Genomic DNA, 23955 nt, shown 5'->3' with positions numbered 1-23955 from the left:
CTCTCTATTTTTGTGTTGCTGTAGCCAGTTCTACTGCCCATCAACAACTTATGATTTTCCTTATTTTCCTTCATCAGCCATCTTTAGCTCATAAATACTGATATTTCCCAGCCTCATTAGCAGTCTCCTATTTCCCCTTTATTTCCATTCCTGCACTCAGATATATGCAAGTGCCTGTTTTCATACTCATTTTCACACAGCAGCTTCCATTTCCCTTCTCTGCTGGCCTGAGGGAGGGGAAGGGGGTGTTTGGTTCCCATTGACAAAATCCTCTTCCACAACTGCAAAACTGTGACTTCTACAGCATCTGCTGAAGTTTTCTTAAACCATTCCCCATTATCATCCACACTGTTTGCTTTAGGGTGTTTTTCTTTTTTTTTTTTTTTTTCTCTTTTCAAACCACTTTGCTCATAATTGCTTTAATCTTTGGGAAAACAGCCCTTTTAAAGAATCCAGTATATCCATTATAGAATTAATGACTCCCAGTGGTCTTCCCTAGCGTGAGATGCCTTGACAGAAGGGAAGTGGAGCAGATTTATTTGCAATGGCACTTCACAAGATCTTGTTTCAATTTCTTGGCCATGCTGCTTTCTGGGACAAGTAGGTCATAGCACATAAACAGACAGCACTGCCATCAAGCTTTCCTTATCTTCCTCAATTTAAAAGTGGGATATGAAAAATTAAGTGAAAAGCTGAATTATTATTCATGGTTTTGTAATGCTTTAACACTCCTGTTACTGTATGCTGTGTCCCACAGATGTGATCAACAAGCAACTGTGAAAACAAACACTGTAAAAGGGAAGGGTGGAAGAAAGGAAATAGGATTATTCCCATTTTACCAAAGGAGAATTGAGGCACTGAAAGATTAAACAACTTGCTCATAGCACAGGCACACAGGGAAATGGAAGAAGAATCTGGGACTGAGCTCAGATCTCCCACAACACAGTCCAGGACTTTAACCACAAACCATTCTTCATCCATAATGAATAGCTGCTGGCATGCACATCCAGCCCCCAGCCAGGGAAAGGGACATGTCTAGTCAGGAGAATATTAACACTTAGCTGCAGAGGGGTCACTGGACCGTCCCTGGGAGCACAGGATTCAGCCCAAGTGTTGGATGGGATGATGAAGCAATTCAACCGTTAACTGCAGAGTGATTCCAGATAAAAAGCGCAGTGATGTAAACCCAGCACAGGGGCTGAGACTCTCATTTTCTGGAAGAAACACATTCGATTCATATGCTGATTTAGTTTAAAAAATGGAGCTCATTTAAAGTGGGGTGAAGCTTTTGGCTTTCTCCAGTCAATAGTTCATGTAATGTACCATACCAGAAGATCTTCGTGTTCCTGCCAAACTTGCAGCCAGCAGAATCCTTCACTGGTGATAGCTGAACATTGCAGCCCTGTGAGAAAGCAGGCATTTCCCATGATATATGGGGAATCATTTGCTTATTGGCAAGGTCGTTGGAAAATTGCAAAATATTTTGCCTAAAACAGAGAGAGTTTCATACTACTTTTTGCAGGAATGTGTAAAGAAAAAAAAAAAAAGATAAAAGGCAATTCTGCAGTTTCCAGGGGATTTCTGTTAAAAGATAGGAAAAATAGGCTTTTTGTTTGAAGTGCAAGTGTGAGGTTATTGAGCCTGTGATGTGTTACAGCTCCTCAGAGCTTCCATGAATGGAACAGCCCGAACCACTCCTGGTTTATCTTTTGGAGCTCATTCCTGAGGCACAGCTCCCACTCCAAAGCTCTCAGATTTTCACCTGCAGCAGGGATAAATTCCCTGAATCCTCCCCAGCTCCCAGAGCAGCTCAGGAGCCACCAGGAGTGGCAGCACAGAGGTGGCTCAGTGACAGCCTCTGTCCTGTGCATCCCCACATCCGTGTCAAACCAGGCACTGAGATGCCTCTAATTGAAATCAGATGCCAAACAAGCCACAAGCAAAAGCAAAGAGCAGCACTGAGGCCTGACACAGAGAATTCCTGCAAAAACATCTTTCTAGAGGGTTCAAGGAGCAGCACTTCTGCTTTCTGCCACAGGAAGGTCATCTTGGCTATGATCAGGAACCCACTGAGATTTTTCAGTAGCACTGGAGAAAAAAGTGCTGCTGCTGAACAGCAAAAGCAGCAAAGCCACACCTTGGCATTTGGCCTCTGGGCAAACAGAAGTTTGAACAGAAGATGGAAAATTTATCATTGGGCTTTTCAACTAAAGCTTTGCCCTTTGCTCTGAATTTGGACAGAGCCCCAGCAGAGGAGTCCCACACTTTTAGGGACAAGATAAATGAGAGGAGGCAGAAATCCTGTCTGAACAAACAGCCCTGAGAAAGTGTTGCACCAAGAGTGGAGATCACAATGTCAAACAGCTCCTCAACATTTTCTCTTCTCTCAGAGGTTCCCTGGCTGAGAGAGAGGGCTGGAAAGGAGCAGTAAATGTGGCCACATGTCCAGGCCTGTGTGTGCCACATGAGATGTGCTCTCTTGCCCCTGCCTCCCACCTGGGAGCTGCTGTGCCTCCCTGGAGCTCCTGGGGCACAGTGGGAGCTCTTACTCACACCCACTGCAGGTCAGCACGACCTGGATCCACCAACAAGCTCTGTCTTGTGCTCTGTAGCTGCTCACACTAAATGAGGCTTGGATTATTAACTCTCCAGGAGTATCACCCAAACTGAATGATGACTATTACCCACATGATTCTGTCAAAGGTAACTCAGCTAAGGTATGGCTGTATCTCCTTTTTAGGTTTATGAACTCAGGGTGTGTAACAAAAGCCTGATTTAATTTGCAGTACCATGAGCTGGAGTCCCTGAAGCTCCTGATAGCAGAGATGGCTCAAACTCCTTCCAAGCAGGGACCAGATTTCCAGTGCCAAAGCAGTGAAGATCTGGGGCTGGGTTCTGCCCACCATGGAAATGAATCTCAGCTCAGAATTGGCTCTTCAGGGGAGATGGATGGTTCCCCAAAGTCTGAGGCTCTGGGGCTGTAACTGTATTTTCAGTAGGAAGGTTCCCAAGTCCACATCCTAGTCCCAAAAAAATGAATAAAACTGATAGATGACAGTTTTATTCCCACAAATCAGCCACCAGTGAGAGGAATCCCAGTCACTGCAGCCACACCTGCACCCCAGCATGGCCCTTTCACTGCAGTGGGGACAGAAGTGACATGCACAGCAGCAGTGCTGTCACAGGTATCATCTGTCACCACCCCAGCTCAGTAGCAGCCCTTAAAACTGTCTGGCTGCAGTGTGAAATTGCATCTGGAGTGGGGATGCTCACGGAGGGAACTTCCTGGACAAACACATTAGAAAACACTTTTCTGTTTTTTCAAATACAGGACCCAGAGCTCAGAGCAAAGTTTGCAGCTAAACCCAGCATGCTCAGGCTGTAAATCTTGTTGGTGCAGAACCAAGCCCTGGTCCTGGCTCAGCAGAACCTCTTAGATCAGGTGGTGATGTTTGATGCAGGTTTAGGACCAGTGTCCTAACTTGTTCAGTATTTCCCCCCTTTGCTCCCAGGTGTGATCCTTTTTCATATTCCAATACAGCCTGATCCTTTTCCCCTCTCAGAGTTTCTTTTCTCTGTTTTACATTTCTACTGCAAGGATGCAGAACTGAAGGAACTGCTTGGATCTGCTCTGCACAGCCTCGGTTCACCCAGGAATGGATTTTGGGAGAAGAAGAGGGATTACCTCATCCTTATCTTGAAGCTGCTCCTTTCTCTTGACTGTATAATTTCCCTGACATCCCACATGCACCAAGTCCACTGAACACCACTGAGCTGGACAGGTTCCAGTCCAATATTCATGCAGGCTCCTTGTTAACTCCAGGATTTCACAAACCTCGGTGCAGGAACTAATGAGAAATCAGAATCTGGCGCCATGGCTGGACTGAAATCAAACCATGAAGCTCCTTCCCGACCTATTATAAAAATTACAGTGTGGAAAGTGAATTTAATGGCGCAGAGTGCTTAATTGTAATATCAGTAAAGGCTTTGATCTGGGTGACTCTTGACATCACAGAATGAGGAAACTCCCTTAATGATTTGAAAAACCACACGAACGGTTGGGGAAGGAAATTTGTTTTATGTGTGTATATTAAAAAATGTTACTAAGTCTCAGGAAGAATTTTATTTTGGCGGGGAGGAGGACTGTTGGAAAAGGGATCTGTATCACAAAGGGAAACAGAGGTTGGCTTAAAAAAACAAACAAGACATCGAGGACATTTTTAGTGCAGTGCAATCACAATGGCCTGGTATGATGTTGCTGAGGATTAATAAGTGTGATGTTCTTAGCAAGGCCTGTGCTAAGTGTGGGGTTAGCCCAGAAGCTGCACCTCAGGTGTCTCAGAGCTCCCCAGGGCTGAGGGGTGAATCTCTGCCTCCTCAGCCCATGGATGATGCAAGACAGCTCCTTCTCCAAAGCAGCTGACTGCAGTTGTGTTGGCAGAAGAGCCACGGCTCCACTGACCCTTGCAATGAGAGCCCGGGAATTTCCTCTGACAGAGGCTGGCTGAGAGGAGGGAACTGCACCCTAGAAACCAACATCAGTGCCTCTCCCACCCTCCCTCCCAAGCCAGAGCTCTAAGCACCTCAGGAATGCACTCAGCAAGAGGTCCTACCTCCAGCTGGCAAGGAACAGCCACAGGCTTCAAAGTGCTGTCCTACTGTTGCTGGACCTTCTGCATCTACCTTAACGTCAGAGATGACATTTCACTGAGCCAGGTCTCCCAAAAGGAAGAATTTCCTGCACCTTAGGCTGCTGACAGCTGCCAGAGTTGATCTGGCAAGACTATTTTCATAGTCTGATGTGAAAAGCAGAACTTCCAATGACGCCAAGGAGCAAGAGTGTGATCTGTGGCTTAGGAGAGGAGAGGAAAAAATACATCTATTGGTAGAACTACAGAAAAACAAGTCAGGGTGACTCATGAGGTGCCCAGGGTCCTTCAAGGAGAATTCCCAGGTACCTGGTTTCCACTGCAGCTCAGGCGGCCTCAGTAGACCTCCAAAGCCTGGGTGGGAAGAGTCTAATTTGAAAGGATTAAAATGTAGAGCTTCATCCTAGTGTAGTGGTTTGGCTGATAAGGTGATGTTAGGTCATAGGCTGGACTACATGATCTCAAAGATCTTTTCCAGCCCAATTTATTCTGTGACTTTGTGATTCTGTGGGGTATTGTTCTTGCTCAGCCTGGCAGGGAATCTGGAGAAGCTGGAACACCTGCCCTGAGGCTGAAGCTGGTGGGGATGCAGCCAGGAGAGCTCTGCTGTCCCCTGCCTGGGGATGGACACTGTCCCACAGAGCAACCTCCATCCCTCTTGGGGACTCAGTTTACACAGAGCCAGGATGTGGCACGAGCCAATGGAACTGAGAACTGCACTGGGTGAGTTCCTGGATTGGAATGTTCCAGTCCTTACAAGAAAGCTGTAGGAGAACAACTCTGAACCTGGAATATTTTATCTCAGCTAAAAGATGAGTGCCTGTCAGGTAAAAAAGTATTCATGTAAAGTTGAAGGGTGTACCTGCAAAGTCACCTTCCAGGCACTGAGAAATCCCCACGACATTCAGACTCTGGCACCTAAAGCTGGAGCAATCCAGCTGTAAACAGACCAGATCTCACCCCATCCATGAGCATTCCCAGCAAACACCTTCAGCTACCCTTTCCTCCATGCCCCTATGTCCTTTCCCTGCCTTTTTCTCTGCTGTGACTGCTGTAGGCTGGAATGTCTTTGGGGGAGGCACCTCCAGAGGCTGGGACCCCTCAGGTACAGCCATCTGCAAACAGCACTAAATAAATGCCTCTCCTGCAAAGTGCTCTAAGTGCAGGGAATTTACTTTTCCCCAGTGGCTGCCCACTGATACAGGAAATCTAATCCTAAATCTCATTAGGTTCTACAAACAATTCGGCCTCTTTCCCCAACAAAGTCACCATCCTGGGCTGCTGAATGTTTAGATTTTATTGCTCAACTCTTTTTTTTCCCCTCCATTCCCCCGCCCTTGTGATTTTCCTTTTGGTAAATATTTCTACATTGGAGAAGTCTGGCCAAAAGAGATTTAAAAAAAGAAAGTGAGCAGGAGAGACAGAGTATCAATCATTTACCTTCAGTTCCCCTGGGAAGAGGTGGGGAGAAAGAACAGCAAGGTAAAAAGTTAAAAATGGCAGAACCACACCAGAGTTCTTTGAAGAGCATCCAAATCTATTTCTTCCAATGTTAAGGCCCTTGCAACACGTGCCAGGACTTGGAAGGCAAAAAAGCCCAACCTAATTCACTTCCAAAAGTGAATTTTTCAGCATCAAGCCAAACTACTCAATGTTAATTTGGTTATTTGGCAAAAAATAACAATAATACTAGTACCTGAACTGATGCCATCTGCATCTAAAGATTCTGGCCAGCCCATTTCGCAGGCCAAGAATTACAGCAGATACCCCTGACTATTAAAGAAATAGTTTGCTATTTAAATGTCTATTGTATAATGAAGTGTCGCATTGTGTTGGGAATGTACTGACAGAGAATCTTGTACACAAACAGGGGATGAGGTAAGAAAAAGTGATTTATCAATTGTATAAACACTTCAGAGGTCGAATATTGGCTCCCATTTCCTGTCATAAATGCACAGCTTTAATTAAACACTCAGAAAAGTGCTGCTAAAGTGACTTATTTTCCTTTGTTCCCCACAAGATGAAAATATTAAAGACTGTCCTCAGCTGCCACGTGTGGGAATGCCTCGAATGAGCAGGAAAAGGAACAAGGCTGCTCCCAAAGAAAAGCTCCTGGCAGCTCCTGGGCTGAGCCATGGGACAGTCCCAAGGAGACCACCACAGCCTTTTCTCCAAAAAAAGCAGCGAGATTTGGAGCTGGGAGAAAAGATTTCAGCCAGAGACACAGCAGGGTCAGGGACAGGGATGGGCAGCCCCCAGGGGGGACAGGGATGGAGGGGCAGCCCCAGGGGGGACAGGGATGGAGGGGCAGCCCCAGGGGGGGACAGGGATGGAGGGGCAGCAGCCCCAGGGGGACAGGGATGGAGGGGCAGCCCCAGGGGGACAGGGATGGAGGGGCAGCCCCAGGGGGGGACAGGGATGGAGGGGCAGCCCCAGAGGGACAGGGATGGAGGGGCAGCAGCCATGGGGACAGGGATGGAGGGGCAGCCCCAGGGGGACAGGGATGGAGGGGCAGCCCCAGGGGGGGACAGGGATGGAGGGGCAGCAGCCATGGGGACAGGGATGGAGGGGCAGCCCCAGGGGGACAGGGATGGAGGGGCAGCAGCCAGGGGGACAGGGATGGAGGGGCAGCCCCAGGGGGGACAGGGATGGAGGGGCAGCCCCAGGGGGACAGGGATGGAGGGGCAGCAGCCAGGGGAGGAGGGACACACAAGAGCAGCACCGTGCCAGCTGATCCTGCTCTGCCCGCAGCCAGGAAGGAGCCCCGGGGAGCTGCTGCTCTGAAGAAAGAGCTGGAGGGACAAAGGAAGGGAAAATAAGGCAGAGGTCTCTGCTGGCTGCCCACAGACACCTCAGGGAGCTGCTCCAGGCCCACTCCCAGCACCAGGCTGGAGCCAGGGTGGAGCCAGAGCTCATCCTGTCCTCAGTCATGTCCCTTGGTCACCTCTGGCACCTCGCAGAGAGCCACAGGGTCAGGCAGGGGATCCAGGCCCCTCCCAGGCTGGCCCAGCACCCATGGGAGAGCTCCACTGAGCTGCCTCTTTAAGCCAGAGCAGGGAGAGTCCCTCCTTCCCCTCCCAGGGAATGCACTGCCTTGTCATTAATTATGTTTTGGATGACTCCTGAAAATCATGCCTTCAAATGATTGGACAGTGGTTTAATTCAAGGCCTGATAAAAAACACATTGAAAGCTGAAGGAAGGGTGCTGCTGGAATGTTTGTTTGTGCAGGGCTCTTTTTATGGAGAGTCAATCCTCTGTTTAAAGCTTCCACTAATGGGCCAGGCTGCTTGGAAAGTTTCCTGCTGATTTAAACACTCACACCATGGACCTTTGCTCTCACACAGGACCTTTGAGAGCTCAGGGAGGACCAGGATCTCACTGGGCTCCTTCCCTCTAGACCATGGTCCTGATGCAGCCAGCTTGGCCTAGAAAATGGGGATAAGGATTGTGAAATACATCACAAATTCTCTCGAATTATCCTCTTTTCTCTTATGAAAGCCCTTCATACTCAGGAAATGCTGGGGGATTAACCTATCCTCCAAAGAAGGGAAAAGCTTGCAATTAAGAGGAGCTCCCTGAGTACTTGCCCCTCATCTCAGCCCCTCCCTAAAAAATAACTTCAGGAGCAGAAATCTGGCAAATCTGGGCCTTGTGGGCTGGCAGTGACGTGGCTGTGAACCAGCAGCACCAACCAGTGCCTGGGGCCCACACCAAAAAGCTTTGTCCCAATGACACCAAGGGTCAGCATTGATATAAACACAATGGAATTTGTACTGATTAAGGCCTTTCCTCCCCATGCTGGATATAGGATTTCCTGTACTGAAACATGTTGGAGTATATTATTTCTATGCCAGGGAAGGGAAAACACTCTCATACACTGAGAGGAGAAAAACAGATCTCATGGGGTGAGCAAAAGGTACAAACCAAAAATTCCCAGCTCAGCAACACAAATGTTGGGGACTTGCATCACTACTGACCACCCTCTTCCCCAAAGCTTTTTGGGAAGGAAAAAAAAGGAAACCCCAAGCCTGTAGCCATCAGGAAGGGAGAGAGAGAATTAAGTATTAAGCATTTACAGTATTGAAGCTCTAATTCATGTTCTGAAGTAACTGGATAACCCCATGGGATTCTTCTGCCCCAAAACCATGGAATTTGGAGATGCTGATCAGCAGGTTGACACAAACACACTGATCAGGGCAACTCCTTGAAGTGGAACTTGTTTATTACAACCAAAGATATTTTTCTGCACCAGCCCACATGGTTCAAACTGAAAATGCAACGGTGAAGCAGAATTTTTACACCACCAGGAAAACGGAGAAACAGCAAAATGGTTCTTCACCAAGGTGTATTCCAATGGTTAAATGCACTAAATGGGTGATGAGCTCAGTCCACCACAGTTACTCCCTCAGTACCACTGGGAGTAAATGAAACCTCCCAAGTGAGGTTCTGCCTCATAAAAATTCCCCCATGCAGGACATGTCCTGCCACTCGCGTGCTGTTCTGCAAGAGGCCTGAAAGAATGAAAGCAGCTTGTGGTGCTACGATGATAAAACACATCTCCAGCACATCTTTCAGCAGCACAAGCAAAATAGTCCTGGGACTGTTAGTGATCCTGGGGAAAATAAACACAGGGACCCCGGGATTGTCGGAGAGCTCCGTGGGTGGCTCGCATTGCATTAAGGGTAACAAGGTTTCCTTCTCAAAGGGCGTTTTGCTGTTTAAAAAAGAAGTGAAAGAAACAGGCATTACCAGCAGTGGTCATTCCAGGAGATGCATGAACTCAGGACTGACTGCATGGAAAAAGGCATCAATAGCTCAGCTGCTCATCCATCACAGGGATCACACTTTGCTTTGTGCTTTACAGTTGGGGAAAACGCAGATGCCTTCCAGAGGGCTCCTTCCCTCCCAGCTTCTCCCTGCTCAGGACCTTCTCCAGCGGGCCAGCCCTGAGCTGTGGGGCTGTGAGGAGGCAGAGCCACGCCAAGGAGCCTTTCCAGAGCAGAACTGCTCAGATTGGCTGCGTACAGCACCCACAGGGGAGGCTGCAGCAGGCACGGAGACCTCCAGCAACAGAGCACTCCAGAAAAAAAAAAACAAAACCAAAACCAAACAAGAAAAAAGGCCAGAGGAAAAACAAACAAAAGGCCTGGAGAGTTTTCAGAGGAAAGCAAGAGTAACCCTTGAAAGGGCTGCATGACCACTGTGAAGGGATCAGCAAACCAGCATTGCCTCAAGGCCAGGGGAATATGGAAAACTTCAATATAATCATATAATCCTGCTGTGCCCCCAGGCCCCGTGCAGCACAAAGATCAGCAGCCACAGGGGTCTTGCTGGGGCCCTGCAAGGACTCAGCTTCTCAGCTACACAAACTGTGTTGAAATGGAGAGCCATGAGGGGCCAAGTGCCACTAATTAATGTTTTTGGCCTGGCCCCATGCAAATCAAAGTCAGTAGATAGCTCAGCTGGAATATATGGAGCAGATCAATACTGGGCATCCATTCCTTTGCACTTCCTTCCTCAGTCAAACTCAGTTCTGCCTCTCCCCATGCTAAGTTACTGCTCCAGCTCCTCATCCTCTCCCCCTGAAAGGCAGGCTGGGTGCTGTCTCCAGGGAAATGGTGCCTGGTACAACTAAATTTTAATTTACACTCACGAGTTTGAGCTTTTCAAATCCCTACTGAGCAGCTGTCAGGTACAGTGTCACTGCAGTAACTTGAGCAAGTAGTTGGTGGCCAGAAAGAAGATGTTTAAATGATCAAACCAGCAAATTCAAAAGAGTTTAGAAAATCCCAGCTGAATACAAAAAGTTAAGCAAAACACTGTCATGAAAACATTTCTGATTCCCATCCAAAAAAGCCTACCATTTATTATGAAGCCTTTAAAATTGACAATGAGGGAATTCTTCACTGTGGTCTCGCCCTCACTTTCACCCTACAAAGCAATGCTGTATGGAGGCAGAGTAAACACTCTGTGCTGTATTTTCCTAAATAAAGTGAAGGAAAAAAACAGATCAATGTCTATTCTGCTGCCAGCAGATATGGAGTCAATTAAAAAACTAAAATATACAATAACTTAACTCTTTGCACAGAGCTCCAAACATATCAATACAGTGAGCAGAAAATTGTTTTCCATACAAGCACTGAAACACCCTGGGTTGAAATACACTCTCAGTTTTTAAATTTTGAAGGTGAATTTGTTATTCCAAAACCAAAGGATCAGCAGGCAGCCCCCAGGCAGCTCTCACAGGCACTGTAAGATTTTCCCTTGACCAGTTCTGCCAGGGATGTTCCCCAAGTTCATCTTTTCCCAGGACGTGTGCCAGGTATGGCCAGCCTGGCAGGGGGACATGCACAAGGGGCTTTGGCCTTTCTCCAGGCTCCAGCTTTGGGAACAAGGACACCAGGCAGATCAAAGGGGCCCTGGTGCTCGTGAGAAGCTGGAAACAGCCAACTATCTTAATTTTTGAGGAGCAATTTTTGTCCTTCTGTTGTTTTCCAGCTCCACAGCTGCCTTAAAAACAATCACCTCATCTTTTCAGCCAGTAGCAAACCAAAATCCTTGGATCAACTCCTGAGTATGGGAACGTTCTGGAGGTGAATCCACTTCCAGAGCTCCAGTCTGGGATTGGGCAGCAGCTCTCCCACACCCCGTGGGCTGTGTTGTGCCTTCCAGTATCCCAGGAATTCTGCAGGCCTGCCTGCGAGAGCCAGTGTCCTGTGTTTTTCTCTAGGACAGGATTCCAGGTGCCACATCCCACATGATGCCATTACATCCTGCTGGAGCCAAGCAAAATGTTTCCTTGCAAATTTTGGCTCTTCCCTGCAGCTCTGCCCTTACTTAGACAAATTCTCCTGCCTTCAGATTTGTAATTCCCATTAGCATTGCTGTTTTCCTGAATAAAGACTTTTCAAAATGGGCAAAGTCCAGGAGACTTTGTTAGAACAGCTGCACAGCTCATGCATTACAGCTCCATTTCCAAATGTTTTCAGCAGTATGGCACAATCTGAGGAGCTCACATCGATAAAAACCACCTCTGAAGAAGGCAGGGGCTGTAGCCCAGGTTCTGGGAACCACCACTGCTGCAGGCTGGGTGTAGCTGTAGCAGCAAGGATGGCCACCAAAGAGCTGCACAATTCCAGCAGCTGCTTTTTGTCACTCATCTGGGCACATTTCAATGGTTTGGAGGCAGGTGGGACTTTGCTGTGTGCTCATTCCCCTCACTGGTTGGCATGGCAGCCTCTCCCCCTCTGCCTTCAGCTCCACTCCTTGGCTGGAAATGCCAAGCCCTGCCAGGGCTCTGCTGAGGCAGCCATGGTATTTCTCCAGCCCCATAAATAATTCCTTCAGTACTGAAGAACTGGATTTCTGGGGTACCTTTTGTTCTCCCAGCATCTTTATTTGGTAAACCTTCAAGCCCCTGTGCTGCCGTGGGGAGGGAGCAGCTCTGAGCCCCAAATGCTGCTGGAGCAGCAAAGTGCCCAGATCAGGTGGGCCAGCCTCCCCCAGGCCATGGCATTTCACAGCCAGCTCCAGATAAGAGCTGTTCACTGCCTCCATCTGCTCTAGGCACAGAAGCTTCTGGAATTCTGAGGAGCTCTGAGGCTGGAGGGATGCACACCCTGAGCTGGAGCCAAGCTCCTGCCCGGGTTATTCCCACACCTGGGCCACAGCTCAGCCGACTCTGGATCCAGGACTCTCTTTGCCCATTTGTCTTGAGTTTGTCTGAGAATTTCAGCCACTTGAGAGGGTTTTAAGCAGCCCCTGGGTTTCAGGATCCAGCAGTGGCTGTCGCCACTCTGCCAGATGTGCCCAGTGAGCACATCCCTCCCCTGGGCCCTGCCTGCAGCAGGGACAGCTGCCAGGCCAGGCCAGGCCAGGCCTGAAGAAAACCAGACTTTAATGTCATTTAAGAGTCACATTCTGCATTCTTTGAGAGTTAAATAATTTCTTTGAGAGAAATAGTCCTGCAGTGCTTGAGCTGTAGATTTCTTTTACCTTTTTATGCCCATATATTCACCCACATGCCCCATATGTGGCTCTGCCTATATGGATGTGTTTATCTCAAGGGATTTCTGCTCCCCTTGCAGGGCTGCTCACAGAGTGAGGGGCAGCAGAGCTGGGGGCACATCTGGACATCCCAGAGCTGACCCAGCACTGCCCCTCTGACCATGGGCTGAGAGGGATGGGCTTGGTGAGGGTGCAGCCTTGGACACAACCTGTGAGCTCTGCAAGGAGCAGGCTGGATGAGCTGCCCATCAAACAATGGTTTCAGCTCCTCCAAGTCAGAGAAATTGTAGCATTCACTTGTAGCCATCCCCAGAGCCTGCTACTAGCATTGCTTCGCTTGCAAAACACCATTTCCTACTAATTATTCTTTGATTACTTTCAACATTTGGGTTGTGATCTTCCAAGCAAGTGTCTGTTTCTAGCTGAATTGCTCACAGTCATTTAAACCTCAATTGTTCTGGACAGGAATATAAAGTTAAGCATTGCATTAAAGTGTTTGATGACACAAATTCCAAAAATTTGGATTCTAGCTGTTTCAGACTAGGCACCCTTATTCATTTGGTTTATTTTTATATTTATTTATTCTATGAAACAATCCTGAGCTACCTCTAAATGATGGTAAAAACCCATTTCTCTTGATTGGAAACATTGGAGAAAGCCAGTCATCTTAGTGAAGCATTGAGGTGAAAAACTGGTGAAAACCATGCAAACACATGAGAAATGGATCTCCAGACTGGAGTTTTCCCAGCTTGCTGCAAGGATGGCCTTGCCCACGTGGAGGATGAAGAGGAAGAATGAATACCCTGCAAACACACAGCCCATTAAATGAGCAGCTCTCTCCCATGTGGGGTGGCTTCCCCTCCCACAAGGACACCCAGGCAGGTGAGGCTGCAGAGCTCCTGAGCTCACAGATAAGCACAAAACACTCACATGTGGAGTCAGAACCACTTCAAAGGACAGCCCAGAAACTCTTCCCATCCCTCCCTGCTTCCAGGGGTCCCTGTGCTGCTCTGCCCAGCTTTGGAGCCTTCCCTGCACACCCACAAGGTGCAAACCTTCCTCTGAAGCTTTGTTTGTTTGCTTGTTTTTAAACAGAAAACCGCCAAAATTCAGTGACTGTTTTCTAATTGGAACATTTTTATTTTCCACGGGGGAAAAGCAAATCCCCCAACACAAGTAATTGCCACTCAATCCTGCCCTGGGTTAGAGTTCCCAGTGGGTTTCTCATCTTCCAGGGCTGAAAGGAAAGATTTCCCTGGGGACCTGCAAACGATCCCTCCATTATGTGGAGGCTGCATGTGCACATTCAGGGATCACAAATCTGAGTTGCCTTGAGTGGCTCTGGCGTGGCTGCCATGAATCCATAGGAAGCCATTCCCCAATATTTATTGTCAGCTGCATTAGAGGATGCCTTGCCTCCTGTTTCTGAACTTAATGGCCCATTGACCACACTTCCTGCCAAGCACAAACTGTGTCCCACCACACTAAATCTGTGCCATGCTAATGAAAAGCCCTTTTTATTTCAGGCCGGTATCCAGAGTGGAAATGATTTAGATCACAGTCACTGGGTATTTTAACTCACTAACTCACTATTTCTTTAGTAATTAGAGATGAGGCTCATAGCAATGCCAAGTTGTAGGCTGACCCAAACATGCCTATCTATTCTGGATACTCTCCTGGAGATTTTTATTTAACACATTTCAAATTAGAGCTGAGGTGGGAATGAAAAATTCTTTGGCACAAGTGAGGGACGCAGATGAGCGCATTTTCCACTCGCTTTTTTTGGTCCTTAACACAGCAATATTTTAATTTGTGTTAAAGACACCCAGATGAGATGTGACAAGGGACGAGCTGGATTCCAGCAGGCTCTGCTGGGAGAAGCAGAATGATTTCCCCTCAGCACCTTTGGGCTGGTCCTGCAGGGTGACTTGGGCAGAGTCACTCACAGACTGGCAATCGCTTTCCTCCTCGTTTTATGTTTGTTATTTTTCTAACCTCTTCAATCTCACTTTGCTGAAGCAGAGGAAATGAGGTAAATTGGTCCTAACACAGGCCAGGAATTGCTGTCCTACTCCTGACATGGGGTTTAAAGGCACTGTGGGAGTGGAACAGTAAATCTCTGGAGCACAAATTTCTTGTGATAACACTAAATTTACCCAAATTTTATTGCTAAGATACAAAGTGTTATGGCAACGCGGAAGAAAACAAGTTCTAAGGTTTTCCTTTAAGGCATAAAGATCCACAAAACTCCACACACTGCAGCCTACACTTCAGCAGAGACACGGTGAGACTTCAATAACACCACTGTGCACTCACATGCTCTTTCTCAGTCCTGTGACACCAGACTTTGCTTTTCCTTGCTCGGCAAGCTCATCTATGAGCTGCTGTGTGGATTTGCTCTAGATCCCTTCAGTGCCATCTGCTTTTGCATTCCCTCTGTCCCCACAGAGAAGCCCAGGAGCATGGCATGCACTGGTGTGTGGTGGCAGGGGAAGGGAAGGAGGGTTTGGAGTGGAACTGGAATATTTTCCTGCAAGTTACAAATGTGAAACTCAGTGTAACTCAGAGACCCTCCCAAGCATATTAAATAAATCTGAGGATAAGAGCAACAACACAAAGGTCAGTGTTTTCAAAAGCATAACCTATGAGAAGCATTACTAATTACATATTACAGGCACAAATATACACACAGACCATCCCATGCTTATTATAAGATAGTTTTGGACCTAAAATCCACATTCTTCTCCTTGAAGTGAAAGCATCACCTTGATTCCACATGGATAAAGCAATCCCTGCAGTCTTTGCCTCCATCCTATTTTTGATAAGATATTTCTACTGTGTATCTTAGGTTAAGTATTAACTTACATGAGAAACAGATGTTTCCCCTCTGCAAGGAAAAGCATCTTTTCAAAGGTCATCAGTGGGAGAGAAGGACTTCCAGGATTTACACAAGGCAGTGGCAGTTCTGGCCACTGTCCCTTCTGCTTTTAAGATCTTTTCCATTTGGCTTTAACTCTACCCAGTTTTAAAGAAGTTCTTTCATCCCACTACCTGGTAAAAGATATTTTCCATACTTCCATTGCAACCAGACTCATTCACTGGGCTGTTCCTAAAACCACAAAGGCTATTTTGTTGAATAAATCCAATCCCTGTGTTCATTCCTAAACATAGCTCAAAATATTTCAACGGTGCCTCCCCTCCTTTAGATGTTTTAATATTGGATAGGGAGATTTGCAGGATATAAGCTTTATAGCCTGTGAAGTTTTCACATCTCCAGGTGGAATTGCTTAACAGTTACAAAAAAAGAAAACTTAAAAAAAGAAAAAGAAAAAAGAGAGAGAGAAGACTTAAACCTGCTGGTCCACAAAAGAGAAGTTAATAAACCACAAAGAACTGTAAAACAATAAAGTTTTCCTCACTGGTTAAACACAATGGAATTAATAATCTGAGTTTCAGGGATATCTAAAAGCTGTATTGCATTACTTTGTACGAGGAATAAACAGACCCTGTCCCCTTCCAGTATTTCACCCTCTTCAGGAGGATGAGGAAGAACTTTCATAAATAATAATGTATAAATATGCAGATGTGCAAAGATAAACAGCAACGCAGAGAATAGCTCAGACCAAAATTAACATCAGCACCCACAGAATTAAGGGAATTTGATGTGTAATCCTTGATCTCAGCACATGAATAAATCAGGATGGAGGAAAAGGCTGAGCTGAGATTCTCAGTCTGGATCTGTTAACTCCAGTGTGTGACTGTGGGCAGGGATAACATCCCACTCCTTTACAGCACCAGCTGTGGGAGTCACACATGGAACGAGGAGGCTGAGGAGCTGTGAGTGGAGGAAGAACTCTCCTTTCCTCCTTTCCAACAGCCTGAGCTCATCCATCTCCCAGCAGGGCTCAGACTCTCCCTGAAGGCCCCACACCTGGAGGGTGGCACAGTGCCCGTGGCACAAGGACTCAGACCAAGCCCTGCTCGCTGATATCTCCCCAGAGCTGTCCCCCAGTCCCCAGCAGCTCTGTGTGAGGGGAGGCAGCAGCACCCCAGCCCCTGGGGGATGCGGTCCCTGCCTGCACCCCCAAACCTGGCAGGGGCTCTCCAGGGAAGGGCAGAGCCATGCCAATCCACAGGGCAGGCTGAGCAGAGTGTTTGCAGGAATTCTGCAGCTCTGGGACAGATTCTGACAGCATCAGGGACTGACAGTGTCAGGAGCACACGCATTTGGAATTCTCAGCGAGTCAGGAGAGCACAAACCCCACTGCATGGCCCTGCCCTGGCTTGGGCTGCTCTTGAGGCCTTTTTATGCTTTAAATAAACAGAATCAAAGTCCAAGAGTTAAAACTCGACTTCAGCTCTTATAAACTGCCAGTTTCTGAAATGACACAAGCAAACAATACTAAAATAAATAAAACCTACAGGCGAACCCTTTCTGAGAGCCCACAGCATTGTTAATGTCAGTACCAGAGTTTGTCTTCTGCGGAGTTATATGAAGTCTTGGTTTGGCTGAACTCACGTTGTCTGGTCACCTCTCCCTTCCCTGGAGAGAATATGAATGGTTTCTATTTCGAGGAGGTTACAGGTAGCCATAAATTATCACCTAAGTGTGGGCTGCCTCAGCTCCTCAGAGCACTGCATGGCTTTGGCACTCAAACCTGCCAAGTCTTGGGCCACGTCAACTCAGTTTTTGACATGTGTTATGTGGATCATAGGGAGCCATTGCAGAGACCTCGTTATGGAAGAATGAAGCATTTTTTCCCCATCTATCATAGGTACTTTTCAGATGACTGCATTCCTACAGGACTAAATCATCTTTTTGAACAACAATTTCAGCTCCTCGCTGCCCATCCCTAAAATATCAGCCACGACCAGGTAGCTGAGATTGTCACTGAACAGAGTTAATTATCACCTGCACATTGCTAATTGTGGAGCTTTGTCTTTCAGGCACAAAAAGAAATTAATTACCACGTTTAACTTTCTGACTCAAAGAAGTGAGTTGACATAAAATCCTGCCACAGTGGAGATGAACACAAAGGCCTTTTCCAAAGTACACATTCCCTTAATGCTCTTGGAATAAAGCTATTTATATGTAATGCATGTGATATATGTTAGCTCACTGATCTTTTGTAGTGTATGAAGGGATGCACTTTAAAGGCAGAGTTTAATTAAATTTCTTAACACTCCTTTGTGAGGATAAAATAATCATTCCTGTTTTGCAGGCAAATGCTAAAAAGTTAATTAAATTACAAGATCCAGACAGTGACTTAGAGGCAGAGGCAGGAAAAGAGGTTGGAAGGTTCAGTTCCAGTCCCAGCTGACAGGAAACTCTCCCCAATGAATGTTCTCCATCAAGAGAAATTCACCTGACTTCAGATCACACCACAAACCTTTTATTTTACTGAAGAGACAACTTGAACTGTGAGAAACATTGCTTTCCTATAGAAAGCATAAAATAATCTGGGAATTGAACAAGGGTAACAATGATAAAGGAATACTTTGGATTCCAAATCTCAAAAACTCAGGGAAAAACCCCAAAATTAGAACTTGAATCAAAACTGCAAGAACCTGAAAAAAGGCAATATAACCTGATTTCTTTGGATTCTGGAGCTTCTGAAGGGTTCTGCCCTATTTGCTTCCTTCATCAAGTCCAAGATAATCTGAATTAAATCAGCAAATAGTTATTACTGGATGCAAAGATGCTATTTGAAAGAAAAAGTGAGCTGGAGGGCAATCATTAAAATGATCCAGGTAGAAGGTCCCCTGATTTCCATCGAAATGATTTGTTATTATTGTATTAATGATGTCATTTCTTTATCAAGTCACGATACAAACCAAGTCAAGTGCTTGGCAGGGGATGAAAGGAGAGCTGCAACCCCAGTGAACATGCACAGCTTCATTCTTGGAGAAGAAAGCTTGAATATTCAGTTCATTGCACCATCGCTCCTTTGATTGGGCTAATTAAGTCAATTATGTAAAAATATTCTGCCTTGCAGGGTAGGCAAGACTTGAGGAGCAGTGGAAAAGAACAGAGGGAAGGAGAGTGTCCCAAAATTCTTGAGGAGCACCAAGAAGGCAGATGGGTGAAAGTAAACCCAGTAATTTGGGAGCACAGCAATTGGGGAAGCCTGGCTGGGTTTGGTTTGTGACACAGCCTGTGGTGGAGTCGTGGTGGTGCCTCAGTCCTGAGTGCATTCTGGGGTGTTCAGCAAGGTGTGAGAGCTTGTCAAAGCCAGAATATTCACGGCATCTCCCCTGTCAGGGCAGCTCCTCTGTATCACAGAACGCGGGGAGTGTTCACTCCTTTGGTGAACAGCTTCAGCTGCGTCTGTCTGTACACACACACAGCATCAAACCAACATTTCCATGGAAAACCAGCTCCCAAACAGCCTCAGAGAGAGGTGCCATGAGAGTGAAGGGACTGGCCATCCTCCAGTCACCTCTGGAATGGCTGGGAGAGCTGCAAGGCTCTGGAGACACCAGAAATCCACCTGGCTTTAGGGCTCTGGGGAGACACTCAGGGTGTTCTGCTGCTTGTAGGGGAGACCCTGCAGCACTTCCTCTAAATTCAGTAAGTTTCAGTCTGACCTGGTTTCCTGCTGCTCAAAATGCTTTGCAAAAGTGGAGCAGATAAGAATGCAGAGGGGTCCTTATCACAGGTCAGCTTTCTGTTCCATAGGGAGAACAGTCTTGGCTTTGCTTTGATTGCTCACTACAGTGAGAAAGTAACTTTTACTTAATGAAAGGTAAATGCATTCTTCTTTTTCGTGAAAGATTATTCTGATGTAAAATCATCCCATTTTAACACAAACAAAAAATGACTGTGAAAGCCCTGCCTGGGCCAAAAAAGCCCTTCTTGTCACTACCAAAGCTGGCCTGATCTGGTTGTTATTGTCTCTGAGCACCTGCTGCCCTTCCCTGCAGAAAAGCTCCTGTTTGGTCCCTGCTGCAACCAGGACTCTGTATGGGCAGGTGACAGAGCTTGGGCACTCCCACTGTGAGAAATGGATTTGTAAAGAATTCTCGAAACTTGACAGAAAGCTCCCACAGCTTTTTTTCTGTGATTACTGTTAGAAGTAATAGCAGCATTGTGTGGCAAAAGCTAATAGGCTGATTTATAAAGTATTATAACCAAGACATAGGTTGGCTTCTGATGGAATAGTGTTAAGTTTTACATCTCTTATGTCTCATCTTCCATTGAGACTGATAATAGAATAAAATCTTTTCAAACATATAACAAAGAACACGAGGCCTGTCCTGGGGACACGGGGACACAGCAGGGCCTGTCCCTGTGCCCAGCAGAGGCAGAGCTGGCTCTGGGCAGTGCTGGGCAGCCTGACCTGCACAGTGCCAGCCCTGGGAGCCCCGCGGTGCCCCTGCCCTGAACTCTGCCCTGCACACACGGGAGCTGCAGCTCTGCTGGCTCGGCTCCCTGCTGGCCCCCAGTGCTCCCCAGGTGCAGAGGTGAGCATGAGGTAATCACACCTCCCCAGTGTGAGGTTTAGTCTGCAGGAAAGCAGCAGATTTATGTCATTCTGGCACGCAGGGTGTTTCTTGTCTGTAAATGTAGCAGCCAGTAGCAGCCGGAGTGCAGAACAGAGTATGCACTGTGCTGCACACGGATCCCCAGCACGGTGCCCTGTGGCAGGGCTGGCACCTTGGGCATCCTCCTCATCCTCCCCAAGGCTCCCTGTGCACCTGGGACTCCTCACTGAGGCCTCCCCAGCCCTGGCAGTGCCCAAGGCCAGGGTGGAACCTGGGACAGGGGAAGGTGTCCCTGCCCTTGGCAGGGGTGCAGTGAGAGGAGCTTTCGAGTCTCCTCCAACTCGAACCATTCTGGTTTTGTTCAAAGGGGTTTTGAACAGAAACTGTGTGTGTTAGCTCCCAGAATCCAAACTCTCTCTTAGGGGTGCATTTCCTAAAGGATGCAGCAGGTTGCTGCATTTTCAGCCTTTTTCTAATTGCAAAATGCTCTTGTAATACAGCTCCTTAACCAAGTTTGAATTCCAGTTTGATTCCTGCCTTAGAAATGAGCAGAGCACTTTCAATGGATCAAAGGCTTGCACTTAGAGGAACAAAACATATTGTTCTAAAGGTAAATACATTTCAGCTTGTTAGTTATTCATCCTCATGCTCTCAGACAATGAGTTTTTAAGGCTTTTCAAAGTCATTGAGCTGTCCTGTTATTAGACTTTTAAAATGTATTAGGCCCCTCATTAGGTGGCCACGCTGTGCTATGACACATGTACTGTATTAAAAGCTGTGAACTTCTGCATGCCAGTGCTTCTGGGTTCTTTATTTTGTTTTACCAATGAGAAACATTTTATATGAATACAAGACTTTATTGTAAAAAAAAAATTGTATTTCCCCAGTGCCTTTTTGTGTCAACAAAGGACTTTCCTGGAGAGTAATGAGTTTGCACTAAGCAGGCAAACACAAATAAATGAAGTCTATGTGGATAACCAAGTGTGGTGTATGTATACATTGTATCTCCAAGGATTTAAAAACCCAACAGCACAAGGAATCTGCTCCTTTTGGAAAACAATAGTCATTTATGAAACATTTCTGCCAATTAAATTGCCAGGGAAATATTAACCCTTATTATTGCAGATATTCCCAGAGATTCTAAATGATCACTCTGCACCTTGCAGAGGGAGGAGGGTCTGGAGCTGCCTTGGGCTCAGGCTGGCTCAGTGCTGGAATTCCCAAAGCCTTTAAGAGATTCAGGTGCAAACATCCCCCTGATTTCAATGGATACAAAGGGTTAAACTCCTCCCAATGTTTAAAACCCCAGCACAGACTAGGACTGGCTTCACCACCACTGTGCTGGAACTTGGCAGTGGCTTAAGAGGACACATCAGCACTAAACAACAGTTTGGGACAGGAAGAGAAGATGAATATCTAATCCAATTGAAACTCCAGAGGAAATATCACGCAGGCTGCCTGGAAGGGACCCAGCAGGCTCAGCCTAATGGCTCTGGCCTTAGGAAAAGCTCTGCTCTGCTCAGGGTCTCACCACCAGCCATCCCCACCCCACATCACAGCTGGATTTGGAGAAGCCAGAACCTCCCTCTTAGAACTGAAAAAATCAGTCATGTATCTTCTAAAATCCAAACAAGTCCTTAATATGGATGTACTGATGGCCAGGGAGGAGATGGAGAACCAAATTCACCCTTGTGTTTCTTTTATACAGAATATATGAAAAAAAAATTCTTCTGAAACAGAAGTGCTTCCTATTTAGGATACAAGTAGGAGGAGCATTGCTTCAAATGGAAAAATAAATAAACATCCAAAGGCTTTCAACCCAGGAGTCCCAGAAGACTCCAAAATTTCCTGGTTATCTAGGAAACCCCATTAACAGAAGAGCTGTTTCCCAACAGAGGAGCTGTAAATCACCTCCAGGCTCTGCACAGGAGCATCCCAAGAACTGGAGCTCCTGAGAGCTGGGACAGCAGCCAGAGCCTCGGGAGCTGCTCCTCGTGGAGCCTCTGGAGCCTCCAGCTCTTCCTGGAGGCTGTTCTCATGCACGTCCAGGAGAATGGGAAGGAACCTGTCTCTGCCAGCCTCAGCCCATGGAAAAAATGCTAATGCAGGGCAGCTCCCACGTGGAGGAACCGCTCTGGTGAGTGGCTGTGGCCACTGGCCTTGGCCAGGAGCAGCTCCTTTGGGATAGGAGTCAAACTTCCAGTGATTCATTCCTTAGCATGGATCCCACCTGGAGATTCCTTAGCATTTCCCACTGGGAAGCTCCTCCCATTCCTTAGCGTGGCTCCCACCCGGATCTTTGTGGGCAAATTTTAAAGGTTCTGTCCTGCTGCAAGGACAGAGGCACTGCACTCTGGCCTAAAGCCAACCTGGGGACTTATTTATTGATTTATTTATTGTTTGGCTAGTTCTTAGCTGGATCCATTTTCTGGTCCAAGTTATTGCCCTGACGCTGGAGCAAGGGAGGCAGCAGCAGCAAACATCTGGAAGATGAGGAGAGTGGGATGGGATTTCTGATGTGCCAACAGCAGATCATTATTTCAGGATGAAGTGACACCTAACAGCAGCCTCGCTTGCTTTTGGGAACATCTTCTGGACACACCACCACCACAAACTGCACTCTGGGCATTTTTCCAAAGCAATACATCTTTTTAAGAAAGAGAATATTCTAAAAGAGAAATGGATTCCCATAAGAAATGTGGGGATTCAAAAGAAGAAGATTGTTGTTCAGGAGTGTTCTACAGAAGACTCCTGTATTGTTTCTCTCAGATTCCCATTGGCTCAGTGTGCTGTATCAGCTCATGCTGCACTTTGAAAGCCCTGTTTAACCCTCATGAATGGTTTTCCAGGGTGAAGCAGGGAACAAAGGCTTGGCAGCACTCAGGCCCAGTGGCACTGCCCCGTGCCTCTCCCAGCAGGGGCTCAGAGTCTCTGAGCCACAAGGATGACATTTCACAAGGGACACCGAAATCTCAGCTCCTTATCAACACGTGGTTCATAATTAGAATCACATTAAGTGTGGTTTTAGCAAGGTGGTCCCGTCAGGGTGAGGCCTCGCACGGTTGTGGTTTTGATTTACTGGACACAGTAATTGCTTTCTGAGATGAAAGAACCAAAATATGTGTCAAAATATTAATGGCCAATGTCTAAGGAGGCAGAAGGCTTGTGCTGGCTCTGGGGTGATGTGATGAGTGGTAACTCTGTCAGTCCAGCTGAGCAGCTGCCCCTGAGGCAACACAAACATCACCCTTCACTCATTTCCCATCTCACTCTCTGCAGAAACATCTCCCAACGGAAAACTGTTTGCCCTCAAGATTTCATGGGTGTGAAATGCATTTCTGCATTCCATGAATTCAAAAATAAATTAATCAGAGGGAATAGATGTATGCTCAACCTGGATATCCCTACAGTAAAGCTATTTATCCAATGATTTCATACAGAGGTTGCATGTGGCAATGCTTTTACACAGAAAATCCCTTTAAAAAGGGTCTGGTTTAAACCAGGGACCTGGGCAGCTTCCTGAACAGAAAGAGCTGGCCCAAGTCATGTTTGGATTATTCCAAAAATGACCTATCCCAGCAGGATTTTACTGAGCTTAGCTGGGCACTTTCTATTTAGATCCCAGTGTCCAGGTCCAAAAAAAGATCTGCACTTAATAAACCTTCTTTATGCTGAGGGTTCAGACCCTGGGATTTCACTTCCCTCTCTCCACACACACATTATTTTGACCCACAGGACAAGTTTTATGCAGCCTGTCTTCAGCTGCAATAGAGCACAAACTTAATACTGACAAATCCATTTTTTGCCTAACCC

At 46.8% G+C, this 23955-nt stretch overlaps 1 long non-coding RNA gene across 2 annotated transcripts in view; it reads right to left on the bottom strand.

Moving 5' to 3' along the window:
• Positions 1-8972: 8972 nt before the first annotated feature.
• Positions 8973-23955, bottom strand: part of LOC135452345 (uncharacterized) — a 46987-nt gene continuing 32004 nt past the window's right edge. Inside the window, exons 4-5 of one of the 2 annotated variants that reach the window (XR_010441590.1) lie at positions 10512-10633; positions 8973-9364 (exon numbers count right to left, since the gene is read on the bottom strand). This is a non-coding gene — a long non-coding RNA (uncharacterized LOC135452345). The remainder of the gene's footprint in view (positions 9365-10511; positions 10634-23955) is intronic. The other variant, XR_010441591.1, reaches the window with a different exon arrangement.

The sequence above is a fragment of the Zonotrichia leucophrys genome, chromosome 10, assembly GCF_028769735.1.
Source record: "Zonotrichia leucophrys gambelii isolate GWCS_2022_RI chromosome 10, RI_Zleu_2.0, whole genome shotgun sequence".
Classification (NCBI taxonomy): domain Eukaryota; kingdom Metazoa; phylum Chordata; class Aves; order Passeriformes; family Passerellidae; genus Zonotrichia; species Zonotrichia leucophrys.
Note: the sequence above shows the minus strand (reverse complement) of the source record. Positions and strands in the feature narration are given on the sequence as shown.